The following is a 23,777-nucleotide window of genomic DNA, read 5'->3' on the forward strand; positions in this document are numbered from 1 at the left end:
TGTCTTCAAAAAATGTACACATACACACATACAGACATCACCTCAATTCGTCGAGCTGAGTCGATTGGTATACAACACTATGGGTCCCCGCGCTCTTTTGGAATGATAATATAGTCTTTTGGTACAACTTTGTTATACGAAAAAGGCAAAACATCGCGCTTAAATGTGCAATACAACAATAACATTTCGAAATTCAGCCTCTGAAATGAGTTATTGATAAACTACTGAATGATCTAACTCAAATTACTAAAAGCATTAAAAGCATCGTTGAGGAGAATAATCTAATCTAATCTCATACTAGCTCATCCAATACTTGAAAGCGTGATGAAAGACAGGTTCTGCAATTCGTCATTTGCGCAGTATCTGTGTACCTAAGAGATGATTTCTAAATATTGAGAGACTTTAGAATTAGGTAATTCTTCGTAATTCTCACTGCAAATTGTTCGAAGTTTCCAATGGAATTTCTTCAAATGAAAAATCTATGGAATGGCAATTTTTCACAATTTTCGCAATTTCCACTGGAAATTCTTTGAAACTTCCACAAGATTTTTTTTTAATTTTCGATTGGACATTATTTGAAATTTTCAATCAAAAATCTTTGCAGTGCAGATGCGAGTAAATCCTGATGATCGTGTTGCATTTTGGACGTTTTCTGTTAAATTACTTCTCACACAATGAAAATAAACTTTTATCTCGAGGCTGAAAAAAACTCTATAATAAAGATATTATTATTTTAACTTTTATCTAACAAGTTAGTACTTGAACGAAAGCTTAGAAATGTATCTACCAGCTGAAGGTATTAAAACTCAAATTGATCTTAAAGGTCTTTAGTTAGCCTAGAAAAATTCATTGAAATTTACACCAAATATAATAATGGTGAGATCAGTAGGACATAATTGCTATTACATATAACGAACCAATCAAAGAAAAAAAATCGCTCAAAATGCTGGGGATCACTGATAGAAAGGGGAATCAACTATATTCCCACATGGGCCCTAAATGTGTTAGCACGATCGGTTCGATGTGCTTAAAATTGGATATTCGCTTTTCATGCGTAATTTAATTTCTATACAATTTTATTCCATTTTAAACGACTTTCCACCATGCCATGGCATCCCATTGTTATTACACCGAATATATACGAAAATTGCTAGTAATGACATGGTCAAGGTTGTGGTTTATATAATGAGGTCTGCTTCCAACAACAATGTTCGAATCTTTCAACTGTAAATTGGGAGCAAAAACACCTTAATAAAAATATTAATATAAAAAAACTAATTGGGAAAATTGTCTTATTGTTCAAATTGTGGCTTGTCTAGCCTCAGCAGTCTCTTTGTGTCGCTTTTTCCTTGCATTTCCTAAATAATATATTGCCAGCGAGGTTTTCTGCGCCCAGGAAAGTCAAGAAAAATTTTCATTTGCATCTGCAACATTTTCCTGATGGGACCGAGATTTGGAGCCAGCTGCTTCAGCGCTGATTTTCTGTTGGATTTGTTATTCAATGGATAAGCAATTCCTAAATCAATTTTAGACCTATTAACGAGGTAAGACAGTAGTCTACTTTCACAAAAATGTTACATAAATTAAAATACGTCAGATACCGATCTGTCATGTAACGGCTCTAGTTCTGCACCCAACCGATTACTGTCAATAACAATGTTACGAACTGGGCGTAACCGGAACATTACTATTCATAGCCCTACTCCACATTCTTGCATGTATCCAAAAACAAGTTTACTGCTATAAAATTATCATATCGGTATGACTTCTATCCATTATATGTTCACAAATAAATCTAACACCTTTATATATGGGCGCGTACATAGAACCGACCGGCGCGCGGTGTAAATGTGCTCCTCCTCCGGCTACCCTTTAATTTTGTTGCACAAACTTAACCTTGCCTGCAGCCCCAGCAGCTGGCTAACTATGCTACATTATTTGCACTTGCTAAACTGCGTCCGAACTGAGATAGTTAGCTTGGCTGCAGGTTTTCATATTTGCGTCATACTAAGTCTCTATCCCAATACGCACTTAAACGGATGCCGGTTCACCGAGGGGAGGAGAATTTTGTCGGCAAACCGTTTCAAAGTATTAGATGTAATTGTTGAAATCATCGCTCTAATTAAGGCTTCATTTAATGTTAAATTACCTGATTCTCGTGGAGATTGCTACACGTTTGCACCGTCGCCCGCCACCACCGGAAAACGGTGTGTTGGGTACAGGCGTTTGATCAACGAGCAAATGTGAGAACACCATGCCGACGGCGAGGGCCGGAAGCAGCTTAATTGTCCACCAGGCTTGTCGAACGCGCGGAATAAATCGAAATTGTTTGGGGCAGAACGTTCCTACGACGAGTAAGCTATCTCGGAAGCATTTTTTCTTGTTGATAATTTGTATAGCATGCTATTACGACGTAGTTTGATTAGTAAGATGCGCGGCTACAAAGCAAGATCATGTTGAAGGTGGCTGGGATCGGTTCCCGGTCCACTCAAGGAAATTTTCGGGTTGGAAACTTTCTCAACTTTCTCGAGCAATAAGCCGTATCATCGTGTATAGCCTCATGATATACGAATGAAAAAAAAGTAACTTGTCTTAGAAACCTCGCTATTAATAAATGTGGAAAGTGCAATAAGAAGAATCCTTCAATTATTAGAATTATTATTCGAAGCAGTTTTTTTATCCACCGTAGGAAGGGACTGTTGTTGTGAGATCTACTTTACAAGAGGTCACCGATTTGTCATCACCCACAACAGTAACATAGAGTTCGAAATTAGAAAAGTTTACATGTGGTCAAGATTTGCGATTCACAAACTGAAATGAGTTCGGTCGTTGCTGATTTTTGCATTCGCATCAAAGCTGCAAAGCAACATTTTCTTGGCTTAGTGGTTTTTGCTGTTCTTGTTGGTTTTACCAGGGAAATTTTGATCCCTGCTAATATGACTTTGATAAGGTACAATTTTGTATTAAATGTTGTTCATCATTTAACTAACTAAATTTAAAAAAAAATACCTTGAAAAAAGTTTAAAAAAAGATTCAATTATCATCCTTAAACTATTTTTTTATATCTTTATTACACCCAACCGGCGCTTGTTAGATTTTCCAACAATGTTGTATAAGAATCTACCAAAACCTGTATAAGATCTGGGCATATGCGAAATTGCTAGATTCTTATACAAATAGCGTATAAGAATCTAACAATTTTGTAAGCTTTTCTTACATTTTTTGTATAAGAATCTAACAATTTCGCATATGCCCAGTTCTTATACAGGTTTTGGTAGATTCTTATACAGAATTGTTAGAAAATCTAACAACCGCCGGTTGGGTGTATATGTAGAGACTTGCTGCTCTGAGCAGAATCATTCCAAATATTTGAATATTTTTAAATTATTTTTTTAAAGCCAAGCTTCCATTTGAAGAGGAAGGGAAAAGTATCATCGTGGAAACCCGAACTAAGTCTGATGTCATAATGAGAGCAAAGGAAAAAACGTATTTTGATATTCACATTAAATTGAACTCATAATTTGTTTTCAAATTTTATTTTTCATGATTGATTACACTACCAACCTAAATTATCAAAATTGTCGATTTCGCAACATCAAAACAAGTTATCAATTTGATCTGGAAACTGTCTCACATGTTTCCTGTATTTAAATCTGGTGACCGTAAGGACGTTAAAAACTTATGATATTACCAGCTTGCCTGTTGCTTCTAAGGTTTTTGAGATCATTTTTAGCGATCATGTCCTTCATGCTACAAAAACACATTTCGACGGATCAACACGGTTTTCTTCACGGTAGGTGGGTAATTTACTGGAATTCACTACCACTTGCTTGACAGCCATGGAAGAAAAATCGCAAGTAGATGTGATTTACACGGACCTCAAGACGGCGTTTGACAAAAATGACCACAAGATACAGCTTCGTAAACTCTCACGTCTGGGATTTTCAAACAGACTAGTGTCGTGGTTTTCCTCATAACTGTATGGCCGGTCGATGTGACTCAGAAGGAAGCAACATGCCCTGTTATTATTCCTCATCTTTTTCAACGACGTTGCCACTTCGCTTGACTTTAAGTAGATCGCAAGATCTATGTTATTGTTCGCAGTATTGGAAACTGTATCGCACTTCAATAGCTGCTTAACTGATTTACCAACTGGTGTGCCGTGAAGAAGTTAATTATTAGCATTACAAAATGTCACGTGATGACTTTCCACCGCTCCACAAATCCGATAATGTATTTCTTCATCATGAATAATGTGCTGAACAGAGTGGACCAGGTGACGGATCTTGGTGTTCTTTTGGACCCCAAGCTCTCCTCCAATGTACATTATCCACAATGATTTCTAAAGCAAACCGACAGCTTGGATTCATCTCAAGAATATCCAAAGATTTCACGGATCCTCACTGTTTTTAAAACACTTTATTGTGCTCTCGTGCGACTAATTCTGGAAACGGCTTCTGTTGTTTGGGCACCGAACGACGTAACATGGAACTTACGCATTGAGCGTGTCCAGAAAAGGTTCTTACGGATAGCCCTCAAACATCTACCGGCGTGATCACGCAAACCTTCCAGCGTATATCGACAGATGTCAACTACATGGCCTCGGATGCGTAAGGCGCAGCAAGCTACATTTGTTGTCAAATTTCTCAACGCTGACGTCAATTGCCTCTGTCTTTAACCGCAGCCTCAGGTCGCAGCTTAACTTTAGGACTTCAGGCAGAATGCTAAGACAGCGATCTCTGTTGCAATCGAACATGCATCGCAAGTTCGGAGACATGAGGTTCTGGCTACTTCATTGTCTGCTGAACGAACCTAACGGAAGACTTGACCGGTTACGTCACGAATCGAATGGTTTGAATTGCGTTCACGAGGTCGGTTGTCTGCCTTTCTTCCGCTGTCTCATTGGATGATTTTACAGCACGATCACGGTCGAATCGTCGATTCCCAACTGTTTTGCAATCCACCTGTGGAACTGGCCTTATGGATTTTCCACGACCGCGCCTATATTTTTCGTGGAAGCACTTCTTGCCTAGACGCCATCTCGATAACCACTTGACAAATTGTGATGAAATTTTGCACATGTAAACATTACGCATTATTCAAAATTTCATCAAACATTTATCAAAATTTATCAAAAAAAAGTAGGGGATACCGGGGCTGGTTGGCCGAGTTTTGCTTTCGGAATGTCTGTATTAATTCTGGCTCGACTTTTCAAAAAACGGTTTTCACTGTCATAAATACACAAGTCTTGAGCACATTTGTGACATATTTTCATCGATGAACACAAATTGAGGAAAAAGTTATAACAAAACTAATGCTGCAGAAAAAACGACCAACCAACCCCAGGGCTGTGGTAGGTTGGCCGAGTTTGTTTAAATAAGTGAAACACTTCAGTGGGCAATGTTTAGAAGTGGAAAAAATGTAGTGTTTATAGTTTTGTAATATTTAGGTATGTAAACAAATCTTAACTTTTCACTTTTTAAAACATTTTTGTGAACTTTTCATTCACAGCTCTCGCTACTTTCATTTCCTCTGCCACAGTATACTTACATTTGATATCATTTTCTCGAGCGTTTTTTTCCTTTTTTTGAATGCTGCTTTTATTGGGGACTCGATAAAAAAATATGTCGATTGGTATTTACTAAGTTTTTCAACTCGCCCAAACAGACCACACAAAAGTCGGCCAAACTTCCCCACGAGATGTTTTCGAGAACAATCACAATTTACAAACACAAAAGTGAGGTTACCCTGGAAACATTTATACCGTTTTGTAGCATTTTCCTTTCCAGGGTACCACGTTTTTAGAAATCTGATGAATATTGATTCTTGTTACAAATATGACATTACCTTAACGTAAATTTACTCACTCGCACCAAAATAGCAAAAAACGTGGTCCCGAGAAACGGAAACACTAAAATACCTGAAATTACATCCGTACATGGGCGATCTAATACCCCACCCAAATCATTATAATGAGCCTTAAATGCGCCTTATAACGTTTTCACAGAAGCCACTCGGTCAACCTGCCCCTTCGACCAACCAGCCCCGGCCTCCCCTATAGTCTTTATAAAATCTAAACTTTTGCCTCTAATACTACCATGAAAATGAAAACGTACATTTTCATGATAGTTTGACGAAATCCGGGTTATTATGCATGAATAATTTTGATCTCAGCAGTTGTACTTCTAGCGTCCTTATTCTAGTGCTTCCACTTAACATAACTATCAACCAACTCGTTAACAGAATCTAAAGCATACGGGCTGGGACTGAACCCGTGCCATGAACAGAATAACAAAACATGATATGGACTTGATTGATATAAGATGCAACCGTTCGTTGCTTCAGCTCGAGGTTTATGATTAACCGGTGGCTTAAGCGCCACTTCCGGGATCCGGAAGACCACCGGTCGAGTTCTTTTGCCCGACTAATACTCGACTTCTCTCCTCAGGGGTCACTCGAACGGTCGCTGGCTGAAACTTAAAATATTGCTTTGCACCAAGTGCTTCTCCAATTTGGCCACCTCCCAAGTTACGTTACCCTCAAACTCTTCCAACCCGCCAATAAATCCCGGCAGAAATTATGCAAAGCGAGTGATCAACGTAGTCAACGGAACGGAACGGAAAAGCGAACGGAGTGATCTCTCAGCGATTACTCCAACTAAAAAACTACTCGATCTTCTTACTTACAATTCGTGGGGTTTATTTGTTTCGGGTTGAACACATTTGGAATTGGTACGGATATATAAATGTTTATCTAGATCATGGCCATGTCTACACACTAGTCACATACCTGCGCAGGTTTTCTTCTTCGTCGACTTGCTGGGTTTCGCCGGCGCGATGGCGGCGAACCGGTTCGGAACGATGGCGTCGAACCTGTTCGTGGCGATGGCGGCGAAGCTGTCCTTGACGATGGCGGCGACAGAAGAATCGCCTAGCTGCAGGATGGTGCGCAGCTGATGAGCCCGTGCAAATATGGCCGAACTAAAGTTGCGAAGTGGGTGGCGGCTGGACGGAAGGCCTCCGATTTTCTCGTGAGAGCTGCGTCGACGGATGTCGCGCTTCCCGGGTTGATTTTCCCCTCCGGACAAGGGCCAACGTACCTCCGCACGGCTTCGCTTTTTACCGCCCGTGATGAAATGAACCCTCGCCTTCGGTTCCAATCCGGCACTGTGGTACGCAATTGGCGACGTATTCCACGCGCCGAGCTCTCCGAACGGTCCGTAGGGTTCGGAACGTTTTGGACCACCGTCGATTGATTGGCGATCGACGGTTCACTTTTCGCTTCTCTTTTTGACGAAACTTCACCACACTCCGTTTCGCTACCCCGAAGGGCGGGCCTTGACGAGCGCACGGACTCCACAAAAAACTCCTCCAAACGATAAAACGACGGAAATGCCGTAAACCCTTTTCGTCGACTCCGGGTCGACTCCGAAATTCCAGCCCGTACCAAAAAAGCGCCACGCGCTGGAAGTCCAACGCGAAACATTAATTAACATTAAAACAGACAACGAGTAGTTCGACAAAAATATACCTTTTTGGTACACTACACTATTTAAAATTTAAATTTTCGAGAGTCGGCTACACCGACAACAGAATAAAATCTACAGAACGAACGAAAAAAAAACTAATTACAATCACGTACAAAATCACTCCAATCACTTTAATTACCTCGACGAACTAAACTTTACTCAATCCCCATTGGTGTTGGTGCTGTGTTTACAAAATTTTCCTTTGTTTGCTGTTAGAACTGTAATATTTTTCTTGTTTGCTGTTAGAAAACAACAAACAATGCGTGGAAACACTAAGAAAAATATCGCAAATTTGAACTAGACATCAGGTGAAAATGATAATTTTCATTTTGATTCAGTGTGCAGCAAAAAAAAATCACTCTGTGATAGTGTTGGTGAAATCTGCTTGGAGACCTCAATTGAACATGGCTGTCGTCATAGTACTCAAACATCACATCATTTAGTCGAGACACAAACCATGTCGACGAATTGCTTTCTCGTTGACACGTATCGAATTTAATTTGAATTTGAACATTATTTTACTTAAAAAAAAACGTCAAAAACTACAAATATTAAATTCAACTAAAATAGACGACACGTAAAAACTATTTCCAAAACTTATTTACACTTGATTTTGCTTAAAAAGATAAAAACGTCTGAAGCTACGGAAATTTACGCAAATTTAAAACGGTAAAAAACGTAAAACGTTACAAAGAGATAAAAGATCAGGCAACAATATCAAAAATTTGCACCGAAATATCATTTAAATATCAAGATATGCTATGGATAAGAACAAACTAATGGCACTTGATATCGATCACTTATTACAAATAACATATCTTGATATCCTTATGATATTTTAGTGCAAAATATTGATATTGTCGTCTGATATTTTATCTCTTATATCAATCATGTCCATATCTCATTTTGCTATCTTATCAACATTTAATATTATTGAGCTATTTTCGTCTACTCGAGAACCCACTGATTGGGATATGAGGCTGGCATGCGTGCCACTCAAACACCTGAATGGGTTAATATTCTATAATTTTTTAACTAACATTGTAAATAAAACAAAATCTAAAGCATGCGGGCTGGGACTGTACCCAGGCTCACTGATTGGGATATGAGGCATCAGGCATACGTGCCACTCAAACACCGGAATGAATTACCTGGCAAAAGTCATGAACAGAATAACAAAATTAGATATTGACTTGATTGATATAAGAGATAAAATAACAGACAACACTATCAAAAATTTGCACCAAAATATCATTTAAATATCAAAATATGCTATAGATAAAAAAAACTAATGGCACATGATATTGATCACTTCTTACAAATAGCATAATTTGATCTCCTCATGATATTTGAGTGCAAAATATTGATATTGTCGTCTGATCTTTTATCTCTTATATCAATCATGTCCATATCTTATTTTACTATCTAATCAACATTTGTTATTATTGAGCTATTTTCGTTTACTCGGGTTAATATACCATCATTTCATCAGTATCTAATCAGCAAATGGGATACTCTACAATGTATTTTTCTGTGAATTTCTTAGGTTCCTGAAATTTTCATAAATTTGTTATTCAATTTTTAATGTTAAAATATTTTAAAATTGCAAAAATTTATTTAAAAATCGTCGAATAATCGAAAAGTCGAAAGTGAAATTTTCTAGCACGATTCTGACTTCGATTTCGTTGCGTTTAGCAAAACGATTCTTTTCTGGATCAGAAAATTGCCATCGGTAGCGAAATCAAAATGAGTCAGAGCGAGTCGCTATAAAAAAAATATTCATATGGATGGCGTCTACAGCATTTCAGCGGCAAATTTTTTTTTTACCCAGATAAAATTTTCTCGCGAGATTCTAGTTTTGGTTTTGTTGCTGTTAGGGATTGGAAAGCCGCATTATTGAAAATAAATCCGTGTTTTTATTTTACACAAGAGAAAGTCGATCCCAAACGAATTGTCTCCAAAATGCGAAACATAATCGCTTTCCGACGTATAAAGTTGTCGTTGGTATCAGAATTAAAAGCGCGCGTCGGAGGGAGACGATGCGATAAGTTTATTCCCATGGATGTCGTTGGCGAGTGGCTGACGATGGCGTCAGTTGCTGCCAAATTAAATGTTTTTGCAAGTTTCTGATTTTGATTTGGTTTCAGTTAGGTATTATTATTGAAGGTAAATCGATTCTGTTTTTTTCAGCATCCGTCGATTCGTGACTCGTTCACTCACTCACTTATGGGTCCTGAGTCAATTCGCGACTATGAAGTTAATTTTGTTACGCACAATCTGATAGTTCATTGTGGGATGCTACTTCTGGAGGAGCAGAGAGGAGTGATTGGCGGCTATGTTACAATTACAATCTGACATAAAGCAATTAGATGTTGCGATAAGGACTGTTCAGTTTATTGAGAGGACACTTTTACCTAACGATATTATGCAGATAGATTGGTCAATTTCGATGGAGTTTGCTTCATCGTATATTATAATATACTGTCAATCAACTGTTTTTTTAAAAGAGATGAAACAGTTTAAATCCAACAAAATGGCGCCAATTGTAAAAGCTTCTCAAATTTCGCGTAAACATAAACATAAACTTCCGAATTTTTTATAAGCAAAATTGACAGTTTGTAAGAAAATTGTAAATCGGCATGTCAACAAAATCATCAAGAAGATCGGAAAGAAACACACTGTCGATGATTTGTCGACATCTAGAAACAGTAGAGCCTGTGACAGCCCGAAAACGGGATATAAACGGTTGAAGCTGTTGAAAATCCAACAAATTTAGATTGTTATGAATATCCCAAATTTCTGAGTTAGAATTTATAATTGAATTTCATTTCTAGAAGGCCAGACAAAAGAAAACAGATTTCGAAAAAGATTGATGGTTTAAAAGCATCGACAATACATAGTGTCCTCTTTATAAACATCAACTTTGAATTTGCGGAAAAATCGCTTTTTAAAAAAAAGCATAAACATGAGAGTATATGGTTCAAACCTTAGCCTAATAGCTTAATATGTTGTCGTTGAGAACATTTATAGTTGTAAATCTTCATATATTGAAGCTCTATCCAAAAGATTATCACCTGACGGGTTGCCTGCTTTTGGTTATTACGCCAAGTAGTTAAAAACAACAATGTGCACAATCTCTTATTTAAGCCATCAAAGTTTTAGCTCGGATGGTGGATACACTTTTTAGAAAAAAGCATGTTTACATAATTTTTGATGTCTTAGCAAAGTATGAAAAAAAAATTATGCCAAATGTCTCAAAAATGCATGAAAAGTCGAGAACTGGTGTCACCACGAAAAAAAAAAAAAATTTTTTTTTTGAGGTTGCACCAGATCTCGACGTTTCACCCATTTCTAAGACATTTGGCATAAAAAAATCGGTTTAGGAAATTTTCGTGTTTCAAACTAGTCAAACTTTGGCCGCTTTGGTAAAATACTTAACGAAATCCGATTGAGCTGAAACTTTGCATAGGGACTTTCTTCGAGGAGATGAAACTTTTGAGCAGCACCCGTTTTTGAAATTCGATGGTCAAATTTTTCCCATACATTCCTTTGGCACCCTACTACTGATCATACTTGTCGCATTTTTATGACATTATTGATTATTAATTACATTCTATACAATCTAGGCCTATATTTTAATTGATTTTATTTAAATACTAGCGGTGTTTCACCGTTTCCCAAACTGTTTACTATTATAATAGCTCAAAATTTCCCGGTTAATCTTTTTCGTCATATTGTGCTCTGCATTTGCTGATAGCTGCGTCGACGACAAATTTCGTAATGTTTAGATCTACTTGACTGATGATTGCTTAGTAACAACAGATCAAGAGAATATTCTAACAAGGCAGCGTTATATAGTTATAATGAATTTCATCAACAGGTTGTAATTTTATCCATTTCACTTTTTAAATATGGATCTTTGACATTTCTGTGTTTAAAGTTTTGTGAGTTACTTTACGGAACAGCTCCAAACATGCTTAGGTGTGCTTCATTTTTAATGGTCCACCAAACAAACGATGTTTTAGATCAGCCCAGATGTAAAAATTCTGTTAATTTTAAACGTATTTTAAATTCCCGTAGACAACGCGGGTGCGAGTACAATCGAGTGCATTGCCCAATACGGAGAAAATCTATTGTAATCTATACTAAATGAAGCTTAGCCGCTTGGGCTGTAATGCACATAGTACCGGCAACGTCGTCATCCGTCTACACGGGAGCCCTGGAATAACGGTAGAGAGGTGCCCGCCATACCACATGTGGATTGTGGAGTAGATATGATGAATAAAGGTTCCAATATGTACGTTGCAGCGATTGCAAAATCGTCGACAAGGTGATTGTGACCATTGTTTGGTTTGTCTAATAGCAAATAAGCGCAGCTGATGATTTAGCCACATCAAAATGTATTATTTAGCTACTCGAAGCTGCAGTTTTACAATGTCAAGGTAGTGTTTACATTTTACGTTACCTTTTGCGTGCTTTATTTCTTCGTAGGAAAATTATTCCCCGCAGAAAACAAACATTTCTATAATTTATTGATATTTAGTAGACGCAGGTATACAACTAATTCATAGTTCATCGCACACGCAAAGCTTATTTACGCCGCATTCCCAGCGTGGTATCATCCGTTCTAGGACAGAACAAAAAAAGCGCAGTTCCGGCAAAGCAGTTGCATCTTGTCAAACAAACGCTATTCATCAGCGATGTTAACGTGAAAAGCGTGGAAAACTCATCCAGTCTGTATCTATAGCCAATAGATGCATGCACGCTATGTGCTGAACTTGTTGCCGGCGCTGTAGAGTAAATCTACTGCTGGCTGGCGGAACGCCGTTCGAGATGTTGTTATTTAGCAAAAACAAAACCACGAACAGTTATTCTATGCAAATGGAGCCGCGTGGTTGTTGACCTTAGTCGGATGTGTCCCGTCCCGTTCCACAAAGTCAATGCTTGGTTCAAGGATAACGTTGAGCTAAACTTGAGTATCATTTCGAGTGATTGACTGGTATGGTCTGCGCGGCACAGGCACTGTTATTAGGAGCCACGTTGGGCCGCATTTGCGAATGGCGCGTATAGGATGTTTGTAAACACGATCTTTGTGCGCCGTATAGGTGGGTCATTAGGTTGCCTCATCAAAGCAAGCGAGCGACACCGGGAATATGTTGTTAACAAAAGTAATTTCGCCCTTCTCAAATGTTGTTTCTGATATATGCCATTGATTAGAGCTGCGCCGGTCGGTGATTTCATGGGTATGATATTTAAGTTTTGAGAGCCGTGTTGAAACCGTTGCGCGAGCAGTATTGGAAACTGTATGCTAATTTGTAATATGACGATAATTTAGTATGAAAACATTTTTTTCAGAAACCACGATTTGTTCGTCTGAGATTTTTTATTTCGATTAATTTAATATTGGTTTGTTTACACTTTGAATCTGTTTTCTAGTACCTTCCATTACATCAGTGATGATATGTTCGTCACTGATTAATTTCAAAAAACGGGAAACATGTTGAAAAGCTTACTAGTCTTATGAAATTTGCATCATGTTGATGCAGCTTTTCACAACATTAAACGTATCGATCCGTCACAAATATTTATTGAAATGAAGATGGCATCGGGTTTTTAATTCTAAAGTTGAATCAATATTGTGAGTGCTTTCGAAGTGACATGCAAACAAGTTGTACTTTTCCAACAATGTTAAGGCCGTTTGATTTTCAAACGCATATCCACGGGTAATTTATTCTCCTTTCTCTTGGCGTGGACAAGTGTCCAGTACTGTTTCGGGTTGCGGCATAAGCTGTCTTATGTACGTAATACGTAGCGTACAGCTAGCGGTTGTATAAGCGAAATCGATTGCTAGCTATGGGTGAACAATCGCTCCAGGATAGCGTGACAAGCAAGCGTTCCACAATACTTTTGACCTTAATCTTTTGATTTGCGTAAACTAAAGTTTGTCCAGATTTAACAAAGGACCAGATAACCAAAGAATGGCCGTCGTAGAGGCTTATACACTCCCCCACAATTATGGAACTATTTTGCCAAAAAATAATTATTTCGCAATTAAATCGACAATTTTTCAATTGCAAACCTATTTCTATCTGGATAATTGTATATCTACCTAATCGCCCATCATAAGGTTAACTCGAAAAAAGCTTTAAGTTTGATTTGTTTGAAGAAATACGATTTGATTGGTATTCCATAATTGTGACCACCAATATTTTCACCAGTTACGGAACAGGCTTTTGTTGAAAAAATGGGTAAATAAGCCCCAATTAGATTTTCGTTACATTGAGATTATTTCATGCTAATTTTGTATTCCTCCAACTGGTTTGAAATTTAAAAACATGAATATTGGATTTATATATTTATTTATTGCAACATTTGATAATTGTATGGGAATTCAAGCTGGTTGATTGAATCTGAGTAGGAATCAGAACTTTTGAGCCGCCTTGGAAGATTATTTCGGCCTACTTCGTGTCAAATAAGCATAAGCTCCTTTGGCCCCGAGAGATGCAAACCGCTTGGTAGTTGTAGGGATTTAACATGTCCGATGAAGAACTAGGGTAAAAGGCCCAATAGTGGAGGAACTAAGCACGTTCCAACATTAATTTCTCGATTACTTTTAAACTATATTTCATTTTCCTTACCTTGAGAGTGCAGCCGAAAGCTCATTATTTCAATTTTATCCATAATTGTATCAAAATCCTTTTTTGTTACCTGAAATCAATCCTCCAATTTTTGTTGCAGTGTTCCAATTGTTGCGGTATTTTGTTATTCATGTTCCAATAGTTGCGAATCCCATAGGTTTTATATGGGATTCGCAACTATTAGAACACTACCGCAACTATTGGCGCATGGGGGGGGAGAAAAAACAAAGTATTTTAAAGATACTTTACCAGTTTAAGTGGAAATCCAATATTGTTTTTGTCTCTATCGTGTTATGACAGGTCAACTAATTGACTGGTAATGTGGGCTACTGCGTTTAGTTTGTTGATTCCCTGCCGCAACTATAGGAACACCCACGACTATCGGAACTTTTACCCTATCTAAAAAATTATGTTATGTTTTTCAAAAGGGTAAGTGATGAATGAATGCGAAGAAAAAAATACTTTTCAGCTTAGCATTCTACGAAATATGATATTGACACTAGACCAGGAAACTGGACAATCAACTTTATCAACGCGAATGTCCAAATGATGTTGTTGGAAAGATGATAATCGAAAAAATCTCGACGGGAAAGCATACGAAGAAGTTTTTAAAACTGTTCTCAAAAATTCAAAAAGCAATTTAATTAAAAACGGTAAGCCGTACGGGGATGGACTTTTACTGTGTTTTAAGAGTAACATCACAAAATAAAATTTCGAATAGAAATATTGTCCAATCCTGTACTGCCTACCGTTTTTAATTAAATTGCTTTTTGAATTTTTGAGAAGAGTTTTAAAAACTTCTTCGTATGCTTTCCCGTGGAGATTTTTTCGATTATCATCTTTCTGCTTCTTCTTCTTCTTTATGCAACATCAAAGCGCCAATACGGAGATTTGCTCTATTATGCATTACGATGTTAGTTGACTAAGCTATGGTACCAAGCTTTTGAAACAAAATTAACACTTTGGCACAGTTTCAAGAATGAAAATATTTTTAAAAAATGGCATCTTGCTTGCGAATTTCAGCCAACGCGAAATTAATATTTGTCGAGTATTGGAGAGTAGTCAACAATAATTAAGGAATTATTCCTTGTTTTTCATTAAATGTTCAACCAAAAGACCTACAAGGAGACCTTAAAAAACGAAATAAACAAAAGAAGAAATTAAATTTTGAATGTAATGAAATCGTGTTTAGTTTTCCTCTAAAGAGTTTTTGGCCAATATAATACAAAAACATTGATTACACTGGACGACAAAATCAGAAGAAAAAGTTTGTGTTGCATTACTAGTTCTCGACCTCTAAAATCGACTGGTTACAAACAAACGCCAGTTTGTTGTTTAATTGGGAAATTCCGAGATTATTTGGTCACAATGTAGGAAGGGGATCATCGCTTTAACGGCGTTGAAGTCACTTGCATGTTCATATTAAAGGCTTTGATAAGAGAAACGCGGATAGGTATGTGCCGCCAATCGAACCGTCAAAAACAGCAACCAATCGAGCAAAAGACCTCTCAAGCAGCCAAAATTTTGGCTCAAATACTGAAAACGGCTAAATTTGATTTAATACCATTTATGAATGCATTTTACATTAGTTTTCAATAATATATGTAAATCAATGATAGATTATGAAATGCAATTGCTTTGTTTATTGGATTCTATTGTCATGTGATGTAAACATATCAAATAGCGGTATACGAAATTTTACCTGCATAACCATTTCTTTCTTTTCGTGTGTTGTTTTTTATGAAGAAGATTGAATGCAGTGTTGGCAAAGCTACATTTTCTATCCGCGTTTCTCTTATCAAGGCCTCTAGTTCAGATTCGTTAAAATACTAAGTTATTACGATATCTGAATGCCCCCATGAGTGTTTTTCAAGCAAAAGGGGGCTTCAGGGGGAAACGATTGGTAGGGATTTTGAAAACTGTTCAGCAGCATATAAGCTTGAAAGCATATGGAGACGCATGGTACATTTGTGCGATGATTTATCTTGTGACTAAACTTTTTACGTAAAATTCATCTCATCCGTTTTATTAAATAAATGAACAAGTGTGCAAGTATTAGTATGGAACTTGTATTATGGGAAACCAGAATCTAATTGCATGTTGGGAAGTGCATATTTTTTGTTAGCATGTCGAATACTGCGATCAAGAAATCATTAGAGTCATGATTTCAAACAATAGGCTCCCGGGTGTCTTCTAAGCGATTTTCACAATTCTGTTTACGGATGTCTTATCCACCTTTTCTAGTTTCCTGTAGTTTGTAAGTTTGTTATGTTTCTAGGGATCATTATTTTTATAGGTCCAAAATAGTTTAATGTAGATGTGCTAGGTTCTCCAAGTTGTTCTGGAGTTCAGATCATTTGGTCTAGCAGGTCAACTACGCCTGGTTTCGATTTCGGTTTCGGTTTTTTCCCTAGAGCTCTTGCGTGTTATGTGCAGTCCAAATCAGTTTGATGCAGATAAATTGTTATAGAGTTTGATCTCGGAGAACAGCTACGCCTGGTATCCAATCGGAATCAACTCGGCATGTCCACACAAGTTCACAGAGCCCTTGCGTATTATGTGCAGACTAAATTAGCTTGATGCAGATATGCTAGGTTCTCCAAATTGTTCTGGACTTCAGATGATTAAATCTAGCAGGTCGATTTCACCTGGTTTCAAAACGAAATATATATAAAACCATATATAAAAAAGCTCCGAATATTTTTCTGGCAGTTGGTAATTCTGAAAATTGGCCCGAAGCCTGAGAAGGTTGGGCAGGGCTGCTCTAAATCACGGACTGCCAACACTTCCATAGCGGGTTTATTTTTTTTAAGTTTTAGGTTGCGCTAAAGTGTACCACTACAAGTGCACATCCATGACCAAACCATTGGCAAAGCTGGTCACGGAGAATGATAATGTTATGTTTAAGTGTGATAATTGTTTATCAAGCCAGTGTTGTGGCGAGCAGAATGTATTGCTCTCGAACGTCCAAAAGATCGAAGAGGAAATGAAGAATATTTCTTCTATGTCTGATTCGATCGAGGGCATTCGAGATAACATTGCTGCTCAGATAAACATCGCGCTAAAAGACGGGATGGAACAATTGGGGAAAAGGGTGCAAAATGCCCTAAATCAGCGGTTCTCAACCTTTTTGATGAGTGGTACCCCTTGAGGCTTTGTCATTGCTTGAGGTACCCCTTAAGATTTTTTTTCTGGAAATCCAAACTTTAGCCGGAATTGTGGCGTAATTTTTAAGTTACGTGCAAATGCACCAGGAAACTTATGATTCAAAATGGTTATTTTCATGTTTTTACTTAACTTTAATCCTAAAATATAGTTAAACTGTTTGTTATTCAGAGACATTTTTCTATTTTATTTTAAAATTTATTGACAGGCTTCAAATAAAATTTCAAGAGTTTTTGTATTTCGACAGAGCTGTTGAAAATTGGAAAATAATTGTCGATTTTGACGAGAAAAAAACAAAAAACTATCAGTTAAACATAATAAATAGGATACGATTGATCTTTTGGAATCCTCAAAAATTGTGTTGGACTCAAATTAAAATTTCTAGAATTAATTGGGTTTTCGTTTCTGTAAAAAAATGGTTTTATTCTCGAACTTTGATATTATGGAGCAGAAAATCCGAAAACTTGGAAAATTTTATGAAAGCAATTTATGAATAATTTATTTTATCGTTTTCGTAGTCTTCAAAACTAAAACAACAAACATTAAATAAATCGATAACTAACGTGTTTTGTTTGCCTGGTAAAAATGTACCAAATGTACTGTGTTTAGTTGCCAAATTACATTGAATAAAGTTCAACAATTCGTTTCTCAGTATGTTATGAAACTGTTTACAGTGTCAGTTTATTCCATCAGTTTGGTTTAATTTAATCCTTCAGTCAAAAAAAATAGCGGTACTGATTTCGATCCCTTGCTAAAACATCTGTCCACGGTTGTTGAGTTACTTTGATTCAGGGGGTCAATATCCAAATTCAAACAAACAAACTTTCCGATTTTTGTACTTTGTAGGCACTATTACATTAGCTCTTTAGCTCTTTAGCTCTTCAATATAGAGCTTAGGTGTAAGGATTCCGGTGTCCCACAGTAGAATTTTTATGTTTTTGATGCTTTTTTTATTTAAAAATGTTGGGTTTATGATCAGGAATCTGAAATTGTAATACTGTGAAGTGAATTTTGTTTAATGTAATTCAAATTTCAATAATGTTTCAGGTAACTTGTTTGTGATGTTAAAGTCAATTCAAAATCAATTTATTCATATGGCAATTCACATAGGAAAAATGTTTAAATTGACGTACAACTTTCAAATAGTAACGAATTTGATTGTTCAACTTCAATTTCCGTAATCAAATAAGTCAGTGGATATCTCATTAATTTAAAAGTGTTTGACCTTTGTTGAGTTGACGCTATTTGCCCATTTTACTCATTAGTCAAAAAAACCATTTCAACTTAGCGATTGGTAAAAACTCTAATTTGGGTTTTTATGTTATATCGTGCTGATCTTATTTTATTCATTGCGATTTGCAGCTCAAGGTCACTCCTCACGGAATCCAAGTTTCAAAGTGCTCGCGTTTTCGGGGGCACACCACTCGATACGGAAGCAATCCACAACTGTCATTTTTATTAGGGGGATTCAGTTAACGGCGTAGGTTGCTGTGTATCTGTTTATGGAAATGTTTCATAGGCGATTTGAAATATGTCCCTAGTGATTGAGTGTGAAACATTTCTATAATCAGATACGCAGCAACCTACGCCGTTAAGGTGATTATACAATCATGCCATGTGGTGAATTTCAAATTCACCACACGGTTTTCTACTCCTACTATTAAAAGTTCAAATCTAGCGTAATAATTTTCGTACAATGCTGAAATTAAAGTCGATTGTTTAGCAAAAGTAAGCAAACGATCTACAGATGTTTCATCCCAATGGGCTGTATGGTTCTCTAAATTCGTGATCTTGAAAAATCACCACAAAAAGCACGTGGTTTTCAAGATGGCCGATTTGTGGCTTTGTTGTATAACCACCTTAAGTGTATACCCCTATTATTTCACGCATGCTGCGACGCAGCAAAGTTAAATCCACAAAAATGCCAGTTGTGCGCCGCCTCCGTACCGAGTGGTGTGCCCCCGAAAAGGAGAAATTATGATGTTTATTTCAAGAAATATAAAATTATATGCAAATATTTTGGTATCTTTGAAGGGCACGCTTATAGACAGTTCGGCTGCACGGTTTTCTAACAAAAAACAAAAAAAAAAAACTTATGTGCCAGAATGTGTTGTGACTGACAATGCCTTAATTTCGAGGAAAACCCGCGTTTTTTCTACTCCTTGTTATTATGTCAGAAGGAAATCTCGAAGTACCAACACTACCCTCGTCAGATGGTAGTTCCTTTTAGAAGTAGACACTGGGAATTATTCAACAAGCTCATTATGTGCAATTGTATCACAACTGTGTTAAAATTGAAAATCAAGGATTTTTTCATCATTTTTTGCCTTTCTCGTACAACAAAGTTGTACCAGAAGGCTATAATTTCACTCCAAAAGCCAAATTTTGATAGAAGGCTCGGAGACCCATAGTGTTATATACCAATCGACTCAGCTCGAAAAACTGAGCACATGTCTGACTGTGTGTGTGTGTGTGTGTGTGTAGCCCAGGAATTTTTATTGTTAAACACGTTTCATATAGAAGGACTTGACCGATTCGAGTGCAACTAGTTTCATTCGACGGAGAAACTTTCCTAGTTGGACACTATTGTTTTTGTTTGCTAATAACTCATTCGATTTGAATAATATTGCTATTTTTCTTTTAACAAATACGCTGTTTACATGCACACTTTAAGTCATTAATCAATTTAGCCATGACGCAATCCATTACTCTCATAATAATTGCTTAAAAATTACTCAATTATTGAGTAATTTATAAGCAGCGTGATAGAGTTGCATTAAATATTTTAACCGCCTAGATTTAGGCAATTAGCACAGCATTTACATCATTAATTCGAATCCAACATATCGAATCGAGAAAGGCATAATCACCACTTGGGGATAAATTTGGGTTTTTTAAGTTCAATACAATATCCGCCATTATGCATTTTTGTCTCAGGTACCCCCTGAGAACAGCGAAGGTACCCCCAGGGGTACATGTACACCAGGTTGAGAACCGCTGGCCTAGAGGATCTATACTAAAAAATACGCTAGAACAAAACTACTTTAGTTCTCGATAAAACAGGGGGTGATCAAGTCTCCCCGGGGATCAAGTCTACCCACCTTCCCCTAGTGATGGAAAATATTGTAATTTATAACTGTGATATGAAATCGGATCGTTTTTCTTTTTGGAAATCCGATTAAATGCATATCAATTAATTATCTTAAAGATATCTCGTCTAGCTCAAACCCTTGTAGGGGTATGTGGCGGGACCATCATCATCATCATCATCATACTCGAACCCAGAGAGTTTCAGTCAACCCAGAGCTGGTTTCACGATGCTCAACACACCCCGAAACGACGTGCTCAATATCCTGATAGGGTAACCTACTTGATTTGGACTCCTACACATTTTTTTAATATTCTTTATTTATGTGATTTTTTATACAGATAATAAGTTCATCCCGGCACCCCTACACATTGTGGACCCTCCTGGCGACATTTTCTGAAACTCTGAGCTGAAAACAATGCCGCTGCTAATTCTCTCACTGGCTTTATAAAAATGAGCTTGCATTGCATTTATATAACTAGTTTCCTGTCCGAAAATAACGATATTTAGATGAAATTTTAATAAAATTGGTTTGTTTGAGAAGCAAGCGTTACAATGCGTTACGCTTCAAAGCGTACGTCGCTGAAAATCTTAAAACGTACTCAACAATTTCATATCGAAATTGTGAATTTAAAACGCAGGAATCTTCTAATTTATGCATGCAAATCGAAAGATAGGACTTTGTTTTTGCTCATTTGGGTCCTAAAATGAAGAATCGATATTCAACGGGCTTGGTAGTCATATGGCTACTGCTTCTGTCTCATACGCAGGAGGTCGTGGGTTCAATCCCAGGTCCATTCCATTCTCCTACTTTGCACCTTTCTCTATATTTCTCATGTTCTAGCAATCGCTAGAACTTCCATACCGTTTCCATTTCTATACTATACCTTGACCATTCTAGTAGAAACTTATTATTATTTATCTTTATTAACGAGATTTTCGGCCCTTGGCCGGCTCCTCTCGTTAGTAGAAACTGCTAGAATTGGAAATGAACGAAAAAGCTCGTTTCCTAAAAAATTCTATCCTCTGCTTTCTCCTATCTGTCACATTAGCAGCTTGTTAACCAAGACGGACCTCTGCTCCTCGAACCTAACCCAAAAATTCCAACAAATTCCGCAAGAGCTCGTGGCAAGTGCAGAGGTCTATTCGGCTTGCAGTGGGCGAGTGATTGCATCATCATTTCCTCCCTCTTCCCCTACATTGACTTGCATTCTGACGTGGCAGGCGCCAGTGTGACCTAACAAATGAGATCACCAGTACTTGTACATTGAAGATGGGTGCTAGTCCCAAGCAAACATCTGTTAGTTCTCTGTGCAAGAACAGCTGATCTGGTCATAATGGAGTAGCAACTACGGGCGGTCAATCAAGCTCAAGCTCAATTGGGTCCTAAAATGAAGAATCGATATTCGATTTTCTTTCAGAGAACGATGAAGCTAATCATTTTAAACGCGTCCATTTTGAAATTTGATATTAAATAGAAAATGCTTTCTCGACATGTTTGGTCTTGTTTGACGTACAAGAATAAGCGGTATAATATAGTTTTAAACGCACTTGTTAAACACCACATGACACTTCACTCCGACTTTTGACAGTTAATACATGGACTTGACGTTTTGCGCAGTTGATTCAAAAGTATAAGATTGCTAATGTCGTTACTGTTCGCGTGACTAACATGTAGGTTACTTCGACCTGGCAGCCAAAGTACCGGTACTACAAGTGTCAAACCGATGTTGGTGATGAAACCAAATATGCACTACAATATGATGTATAAATTATAGCCATAAATGACTACAGCGCCACTAGCGTTCTAGTACTTATGCTTCTACTTTTTGCGCGCACGGTTCATTTGTTCTGAAATATTGTATTTTTAGCAGAAGGAGTTGCTCAGCTCAAAATATTTTTTAAAATGTTTCAAACACAAAATATCATATTTACGGACTTAACACATGGCTGAAATGAAATCACGTCCCACGTTGAACCCTTTGAATCATAGTCTCTTCGATACCTGCTGGAGAATAAAATGCAGTCAGATTTTTTTTTATTTCTTCATATCAGTCGAATACAATCTAACGTGAAACGGGGGCCTTCTTTAGCCTAGCGCTACGACGCGCGGCTACAAAGCAAGACCATGCTGAGGGTGGCTGGGTTTGATTCCCGGTGTCGGTCTAGGCAATTTTCGGATTGGAAATTGTCTCGATTTCCCTGGGCATAAAAGTACGAATGCAAAAATGGAACCTCGGCTTAGAAACCTCGCAGTTAATAACTGTGGAAGTGCTGAATGAACATCAAGCTGCGAGGCGGCAATGTCCCAATGGGGGATTTCATTTCATTTTCATTTATTTAGCTTAGATATAAGATAACACTGAATCAACAATTTGACGCCACAATACACGGTTCGAGGTTCGCATTTCTCCATCCTCGAATGCGTCCCACGCTTGCCAAGTTATTCTGTACTTGATCAGCCCATCTCGCTCGTTGCGCTCCAGTCCGTCTTGTACCTTGTACCTCCAGTCGGAAGCGAACACCATCTTTGCAGGGTTGCTGTCCGGCATTCTTGCAACATGCCCTGCCCATCGTACCCTTCCGGCTTTTGCTACCTTATAGATACTGGGTTCGTCGTAGAGCTGGGCGAGCTCGTGGTTCTTCGCCGCCGTCTTCTTGCACGCCGCCAAAGATAGTCCCAAGCATCAGTCTCTCGAACACTACGTGTGCTTGCAAGTCCTCCTCGAGCATTGTCCATGTTTCGTGTCCGTAGAGGACTACCGGTCTCATCAACTTCTTGTACATGACACATTTGGTGCGGTGGTGAATCTTTTTTGACAGCAATTTCTTCTGGAGCCCATAGTAGGCCAGACTTCCACAGATGATGCGCCTTCGTATTTCACGACTAACATTGTTATCAGCCGTTAGCAAGGATCCAAGGTAGATTAACTCCTCGACCACCTCGAAGGTATTCCCGTCTATCGTAACCAGGGTTGTAAATTTTCGGCAGCACTGGATGAAGGTGATGTTTTTTTATACGGCGGCGATGAAGGCGACAGCAGATTTTACTGAGATCCATGTTTTTCACTGCATTGACTGTGAAATATTTCTACCCTGATCGTAACACTGCTTCCCAGGCGGGCCCTGTCGCGCTCGGTTCCGCCCACAAGCATGTATTTTGTCTTCGATGCATTCATCACCAGTCCGACTTTTGTTGCTTCAAATTTCAGTCGTGTGTACAGTTCTGCCATCTTTGCAAATGTTCGGCCGACAATGTCCATGTCATCCGCGAAACAAATAAATTGACTGGATCTGTTAATACCGTGGACCCCCGATAATTTGAACGGTACCTCATTCAAATTAACAGGGTTCATTT

The 23,777-nt window shown here is 37.9% G+C and overlaps 1 protein-coding gene and 1 long non-coding RNA gene across 3 annotated transcripts in view; one reads left to right on the plus strand and one right to left on the minus strand.

The window, feature by feature from the left end:
• The window catches only part of LOC134219955 (synaptic vesicle glycoprotein 2C), a 78,768-nt gene that overhangs the window by 49,887 nt on the left and 5,104 nt on the right, over positions 1 to 23,777 (plus strand). The window lies entirely within an intron of this gene.
• On the minus strand, positions 6,354 to 7,907 carry LOC134225612 (uncharacterized). Its single transcript, XR_009983281.1, has 3 exons — positions 7,668 to 7,907; positions 7,531 to 7,600; positions 6,354 to 7,463 (listed from the first exon to the last, which is right to left on the minus strand). It is a non-coding gene; the product is annotated as an uncharacterized LOC134225612 (long non-coding RNA).

Source organism: Armigeres subalbatus, chromosome 3, assembly GCF_024139115.2.
Source record: "Armigeres subalbatus isolate Guangzhou_Male chromosome 3, GZ_Asu_2, whole genome shotgun sequence".
Lineage (NCBI taxonomy): Eukaryota > Metazoa > Arthropoda > Insecta > Diptera > Culicidae > Armigeres > Armigeres subalbatus.